At 38.9% G+C, this 8,292-nt stretch overlaps 1 long non-coding RNA gene across 1 annotated transcript; it reads left to right on the top strand.

The window, feature by feature from the left end:
* Positions 1-2,604: 2,604 nt before the first annotated feature.
* Positions 2,605-7,605, top strand: LOC145316193 (uncharacterized). Its single transcript, XR_013878497.1, has 3 exons — positions 2,605-2,772; positions 3,342-3,406; positions 7,486-7,605. It is a non-coding gene; the product is annotated as an uncharacterized LOC145316193 (long non-coding RNA).
* The last annotated feature ends 687 nt before the right edge of the window (positions 7,606-8,292 follow it).

The raw sequence follows: 8,292 nt of genomic DNA, 5'->3' as shown, positions 1-8,292 counted from the left end.
AGATAACAAGCTACATCACTCTTCATCTCTAGTATTCTATGGTTGGCAAATACTAGAAATAGTTTGTTCTATGCTCAGGTACATATGTATACTAGTACAAATAGTAGATAACAAGCTACATCACTGTTCTCCCGTGTGCCCTCCCTTGCCTAGCCGCTCGAAAGGGAGCATCAGTCTAGGTGGGTTAAGAGAGGGTCATAGATACACCAAGCCTTGTCGAGGCATGGGGGCTTACGGTCCAGGGGACCCAACTAAAAGGTGTGTAGACGCTGCTCGACAAACCTTACAAGTGTAAAGTAGTCAAATTAAGCTAGGGGTTAACATCTCTCAATTAGGTTAAGAAGAACTAGGGCCAAACTTATAATTAGATTATCTGAATAATTGAGAGATCTAATTATAAGGAACGAGGTTGCGTGATTTCCGAGAAAATTACTGTCATACCACGGTCGCCATATCTGAGTACCACTGGTTGTCTACTTAGAAAATTTTCACATCTTTTCTCCCCCAAAAATGGTACTCTTACAAATATTCCCACAAAAAGAGATGTTAACTTTTCTATTTTAAAATTTTACTTTCTACCCTCCCAAACAAGAGCAAAATTAAGTCAGCTAAACAAATAAAAATAAAAAGTACAACCAACGCTTATGATTGACGGCAACCCTGTCTCAAGTAGTTACACATATTGCCGTAAGGAGTCGCTAGGGTCACCATTGTGTAAACTTAGATTAAGGGTTACCGCAAATTTTTAGGTTCAAGTTCAAATTTTATTAAACAATGGTGAAAAATAGTAAATATATTGTTAAACTTTTTAATTAGTAGCGACTATTCTTAAAAAGTGAGTCAGGGTTTCAGTTTTTAATATTTTTATTAGGACAAAACTTAACTTCTTTTCTTATTCCATAGCTTACTTACTTCACTTAACTTAAGCTCATAGACTCAAGTAGAATGTTTTTGTCATGTAGCATAAGATCTCAGACTCTTGTCATTTCCTCCATCTATCCCTCTACTTTCTTTTCCTTTCTTCACCAAGATTAATTAAATTAACTGCCTATGGTTAAAAATAAATTAATCTTGCAGAACTTCCTTAAAAATGAATCAAGCCAAGAAAACAAGCAGAGATGGAGGGCGCGTCGGTGGTAGCGGCAGCGAGGTCTCTAGGGGCGGAACATCCCCGATGGTTACCGATACCCACGCCGGAAGTGATCCTGAGCAGGCGGAAGGCGTTGAAAGGGCTACTGTACAGGTAATGCCAGGGGGTTTCGGAAACGAAAGGACCCAAGGCAAGAACTTTGAGAACTTAAAAATTCAGAATGTACATAGGGACTCGTCTACGAGAACCAATGCTACTAATGATGATTATGTCGATATTGATGATGATTCTTTTAACAATGACGCGCAATCGATCAAGGATGATAGTCTTGAGCTCAGTGCCATGAGCTTGGAAGACAATCAGAAAGAGGAAATAAGAAAGACGGTTGGACACTTGCAGATAACTAAAGAGATAACAGAGCTTAATTGGACTGCAAATGACAGTAAGTTAGACATGGAAGGAAACACTAAGGACATTACTTACGTAGACCCAGCTATACTCGACATGGACAATGAGGATGATGATGACAATGAACCTTTCATTGTGGTCAAAAGCAGAGAAAATAAAAGAAAGACTGAAAGACAGAATAAAGAGAAAGAGAAGAATGTAAACCCTAATAATATCTCTGATATTCAGGAAAAAAGAAGGAGAACTGGTGCTGATAAGCGTGCCGCGAAAAAACAGCGAGATTTTGAATTCAACAAGCTCAAGAGAGCAAAAGAAGAATCTACTGGTGGACCATCTATCACAAAGCTCATAGAAGAAGAAGTGATGGATGAAGTTCATAGCAGACCTAGCTATGCAACCCTGGCAGCTGATAATATCATCTATGAATTCCGCTACGATGATGACAGCATAGCGATAGATCAGGCAGCTTTTGACCATGTGGACACTACCATGGTCAACAAGTATTGTGAATTTCTGACAAATGGAAATGAAGACTTTGATCTTTCAATCTTTGGCGGAATCAACAACCGTACGGGCTGGATTGCGTGTAATTGCCAAGTTTGTCCAGAACGAGATAAGAAGGATGGACCCTCACACAGAGGAGATCAAGGATATGGGCATAAGGTTTATAATCTACAAGCCACAGGAGAGACTATACCGCAGTATGAAGGGCAAGATCCATACAAAGTTCTTCTGCGAGGATCTGACAACAATGGAGATCAAGATAAAACTGTGGAACAAGATCATAAAGGACAAATATGTCAACCCTGAGACCGGAGAGTCAAGGGACTATCATTTCAAGGTGACAGAGATCACCAAGAACAAGCTGTCAGACACGGAGAATGGCTTCTTCACAGTTGGACTGCAGGTGGATGAGAAGCTGTTCAAGGAACTCATCAGGCTAAAAGGCCGCTTGAAGCTCAGTATGTCATATGTCTTCCTATCTGACGGTGGAATGATCACCGCGGTGAAGGAGGACTTGAGAGACAAGGCATATAAGAAGTATGAGAGCATACTCCCTGAGACAAATGCTCAACCCAGTGCTGACAAATAACTACACACCAATCTCCCAGGCCAACCTCCACCGGGCTGTCTCTGCTACAGTTCAATGTGGTGCCAGGCTAACTGGGAGCCATGACCGGACGGATACAATGATGACGACAACACATGCTCAACGGACAGGATTTAGACGACAAATTATCCTTGTACAAGAACCGTATATTTCAAATAATAAGGTAAAATTCTTTCACAATGTTAATATTTATTGTAGTAAAGATAATGATAATAGGGCTTGCATAGCTACCAGCAAGGAGGTTAGGGGTTGCCAACTTAACCAATTCACGGACAGAGATCATACAGCTGTTCTTTTCAGGTTTAATAATAAACAAATAATCTTTTGCTCTATTTATTGTCCAGGTGAACCAGAGGCGGAGAAAAAATCGCCGCCCGCCAAAAAATTAATAGAACTGGTTGAATACGCCAGAGTTAATAGCTTACCACTTATCATTGGGGGAGATGTAAACTCAAGACATCTGAGTTGGGGCTCGTCAGAGTCCCAAAAGCGGGGAGAAGACTTACTTGAATTCATAATTTCAAAAAACCTTATAGTTTTAAATGAAGGTAACAAACCAACTTTTTCTAACATCTTGAGAGGCGAGGTTTTAGACATTACTTTTGTCTCGGACGTTCTGATTAATAGGGTCGTTGGATGGAGAGTCAGCAAAATTGAATCCTTTTCCGATCATGCGTACTTAGATTTCGAACTAACTGAAAATGTTAACATAAATAACTCTGATAATTTTAGATGTATAAAGAAAACCAACTGGCGGAAATACAAGGAGATTCTACAAGAAAAACGGAATAAAAGAGGTAATGTAGATTTGGTAGACTTAGATACAGCTGCAGACCAGCTCAGGGATGATATTATAGATGCTTACAATGATAGTTGTCCTAGTGTTAAAAAAAGAACAAAAAATCGTCCACAATGGTGGAGCTCGAACCTTGAGGCTAGTAAAAAATTAGTTAACCTTCATAGGAGAAGGGTAGGTAGATTTAATAATGAAGAAAGAGCAGCAGAATATAGGGCGGTTAGAAATAGGCATGATACATTAGTTAAATCAGCCAAGAAAAAAGCCTGGTACAATATGTGCCAGGAAATGGATAAGCTTGACGCAGCAGCCAGGATACAGAAACTGATGAAGATGAACAACAATAGAGAGCTGGGTACTGTGAGAAAACCTAATGGGGAGTACATAAAAAACATCAAGGACACCTTAAATGTTTTATTAAATACACATTTTCCTGACGAACAAGATGACAGACATACGGAGCCTTATGACCATAGTAATAACAATAATTTTATTGATATTGAAAAAGTTATTAATATTGAAACAGTTATTAATTCATTAAAATCATTTAAACCGTTTAAATCTCCTGGCATGGATGGCATGTTTCCATGTCATCTACAGAAAGGCATTGAAATCATTGGGGGGGACATTGTGAAGATGTGGCGTAGAAGCGTGAGGGAAAGTAAGTGCCCAAGAACCTGGCTAGATACCAGGGTAGCGTTTATTGATAACCCTGGTAAAAAAGACAGTCTTGATCCCAAATCTAAAAGACCCATTAGCCTTTCTAGCTTCCTATTAAAGGGTTTAGAAAGAACACTTTATTGGGAAGTTAGTGAAAATCATATCAGATCTAAAACTAGCAAGAAAATATTCTCATACAAGGAAAGCACCAACACAGAGGACTGTCTCCATGCTGTAGTGGCGAAAATTGAGAAGGCAAAGTTGAATGGCGAGTGTGCGATTGTTCTGTTCGCAGACATCGACGCCGCCTTCAACAACGCCTCCATAAATATGATGATACATAACCTGGAAAGGATGGGGGCATCAAGACAAACTGTCATGTGGACCGAGGCAATGCTTAAAAATAGAAAAGTAACAGCCATGCATGATGACGTCATGGTTTCAAAGCAAACAACTAGAGGCACACCACAAGGCTCCGTAGCAAGCGTTCACCTATGGAATAATAATCAGCAGAACCTGAGTGATAGAATGCCAGAGAGAAATCCAACAGATCTCTACATATTTGCAGATGACATACTGGACATCTCAATTGGCTGGGATGAAATATCCTGCGCACAAAACATACAAAGAGACATCCACATACTGGAGAAATGGGCTGAAGACCACAGACTTAGCTTTTCAGCGAGCAAAACAAAACTGATGTTGTTCACCAATAAGAAAAATCCTGTACTACCAAAAATCTACATGTATGGAACTGAGCTGGAGTATGTATCCAGTATGAAATACCTTGGAGTTACATTCAGAAGTGATCTTAAATGGGATCTTCATATAAGAAATATTACAGACAAAGCAACCATGTCCATGATGTACTGCAGACGGATGGTATCAAAAAATTGGGGACTGAACCCAAGGATATGCAGATGGCTATACACAGCGGTAGTGAGGCGGGTTTTGACGTATGCAGCCATGATTCGGATTGAAGGTATCACAGGTAAACTGAATGGGAAGAATAGGAAAAGACTGGAGAGAGTGCAAAGGAAAGGATGTCTGGCCATACTCAACAGTATGAAGTCCACCCCCACGGCGGGGATGGAAGTGATGCTGGGACTAGAACCTATAGTCTTTCACCTATCGGCGCAAAGTATCAACACCTACAAGAGACTGATATGGAACAACGGTTGGACAGTGCAGCAGGCTGAAATAGTCAGTGAAAAATCACATGCAGTTTTTATCCGCAAACTTGCAAAGAACATTAAAACAATCTTTTTACCAAGAGACAGAATGGTACACACACAATTTGTACCAACACATTTTAAAACAAAAATCGGCACTAGACAAGAGGCTAGAGAAAGCAATCTGAAACCAGGTAGAAAGGACCAGGAAATAATCACATTCTTCACAGACGGCAGTAAGATGGCAGGAAGAGCAGGATTTGGCTACATTATAACTGGAGGAGGATTGAAGATCAGTGGAGCACAACACCTGGGAGGTCATACGACGGTCTATCAGGCTGAATTGTTAGCGCTGGCAGAAGCTGCCTTCACACTCATATCAAACAACATAAAGGATAAGACGGTAAATTTCTACCTAGATAACACCTCTGCTATAACAGCAATTCAAAATTATCAAATAAGAAGCAAAGTCATCTTCGAAACTAAAAGACTGCTAAACAAACTTGGAGAAGACAACAGAGTGCTAGTAGCCTGGGTACCTGGACACGAAGGCCACCTTGGAAACGAGGTGGCCGATAGAAAAGCGAAAATGGGAGCAATGATGAAAATACACACACCTGGAGAATGTATCCCTGTTTCAGACGCAAATATAAAAGCTGAAATTAAGAACTTCACCCTCAAAAACTGGCAGAAAGAATGGGAGAAGATCACAACATGTAGACAAACAAAAATGATGTTACCTAGTGTCAGAAACGGCATGTGGAGAAAACTGATAACTAAACCAAGAAGGATGATGAACAGGATCACACAAATTTATACTGGCCATGCAACACTTGGTTATCACCTAAATAACATGAAGATAGAAGCCGCACCTACCTGCAAACAGTGTGAAGAATTTGATGATGCTGAAACAGTAGAACACTACCTAACAGAATGCCCAGCCTTCAGCCATGCAAGACAACAACATCTAGGACATATTTTCTTGCGAGTTATAGATCTCCCCACCCTTAACCTTCATAACGTACTTAAATTCATTAAGGCGACGCGTAGGTTCGATTATTTAGAATAAAAATAGCGTGAAAACCATAATATTGTAAGACTAGAAAAACTAGTCGACCATAATTTGCAAAAACCTTGCAAAAATACCTAGGTAACGAAAGCTAGAATACCTAGCTAAGATTATACTTGCAAAAACCTTGCAAGTCCGGAATGGCTAAAACCTAGCCAAATATCTTTAGGTGAAAATTTAATAATCACGGAAAACTACGACTCACATACAAAAGGCATTGCAAAAACCTAGCAATAATATTAGATATAAGCTAGGAAAACTAGCTGGTTTACACTTGCAAAAACCTTGCAAACTTAAAGCGGCTAAAACCTAGCCGAATAAATTAAGGATATTCTAATAAAATTACACCTAAATTATAGTTATTTAACTATAAATATCTGACTTGAAAGATTAAAACATTTAAGGTGAAACTGACAGACAAACACCCAACTGCTTAACAGGTCGCGGTAAAGTATTAAAAACTATAACATTAGGTTTTATCAGATTTATTAGAGTAGATTTTCTAAATTATAGATAGGACTCCAACATTCTTCATGATAAAATTAGATAGTTAATCTGAATCTTAATAATTAATCAGTTTTAACTAGGTACTTAAGGCTGAAAGCCTTAAATAGCAATGCTGGTGGCTTCGTGCATATCAACTTCATGCTGGAGTGCTGCCAACTCATCAGCCTGGGCATCCACAGGCTGCTCAGGGGTTGGGCGGCTGTACTCAAGCTGGGTGGTTAGATATCCATTATTGTACAGACTCTTCGCAACTTCTCTCTTAACATCATTATCGTCAGTCCGAGCCTTATCTATCAGAGCCGCTCGTAGGCCTTGTAAACGGTTACTCATCTCAATCCAAAGTTCCATATTTGCATTAAAAGACATTTTAAAACCACAGTCTGATGTTTTACCTCCAACTGAAAACTTTCCCCTGATAAATTAAGTGCGCGTATGACTTCTCCTGTATTTGTACGCTTTCACCAAATCTTTCCCTACTAACTCTTAAGAAACTAGTTTTAGGAAGACTGCACACAGCTATACTAATCATAACCATTTTAGGAATGAAGAGAAGGGGAAACTTTAACTCACCCCATAAAAATCCCTCTAAGGGCTGCGGCCCTAGCGGGGATATAAGGGTGACGTTAATGGTAAACCTAAAAAGATTATCAAGACTAAACTGAAATTATTTAGGGTGAATGGACAGAAAAGGGGACACTACTGCTCCCCTTAGTTTTCCTGGGCTGGTGGACTCGGACTGGTTTTGGTCTCGGGCTGTCAGCCTCGCCCATAAGAGGTATTTTACAGGTATTTTACATCACTGTTCATCTCTAGTATTCTATGGTTGGCAAATACAAGAAATAGTTTGTTCAATGCTCAGGTACATATGTATGATAGTACAAATAGTAGATAACAAGCTACATGACTGTTCATCTCTAGTATTCTATGGTTGGCAAATACTAATATAGTTTGTTCTATGCTAAGGTACATATGTATGATAGTACAAATAGTAGATAACAAGCTACATGACTGTTCATCTCTAGTATTCTATGGTTGGCAAATACTAGAAATAGTTTGTTCTATGCTCAGGTACATATGTATGATAGTACAAAGAGTAGATAACAAGCTACATCACTGTTCATCTCTAGTATTCTATGGTTGGCAAATACTAGGAATAGTTTGTTCTAGGGACATATGTATACTAGTACAAACAGTAAATAACAAGAGTAATTGCTTCCAAAGAACGAAAAAAACTACATAAAGTTGATGGCTAAAATTTAGGGATTTCTCTTTTTATTTTATGTCATGACATGTAATTTAGTTCTAAATATTACAAGAAATTGTTATTACAGTTTGTAATATAGCTGAATTGATCAGAAACGGTATATAATGATTCCAAAATAATATTCTTACTACAAAACAAAAGTAAATATGTTCATGAGAAGTTTATCCTATTCTATAAAGTAATAAGCTTTTTTGACTGTACCGATGGATCTCGCT

This window comes from Acartia tonsa, chromosome 1 (genome assembly GCF_053477335.1).
Source record: "Acartia tonsa isolate MP-2025a chromosome 1, ASM5347733v1, whole genome shotgun sequence".
Lineage (NCBI taxonomy): Eukaryota > Metazoa > Arthropoda > Copepoda > Calanoida > Acartiidae > Acartia > Acartia tonsa.
This window is presented reverse-complemented; position numbering and strand designations above follow the sequence as displayed.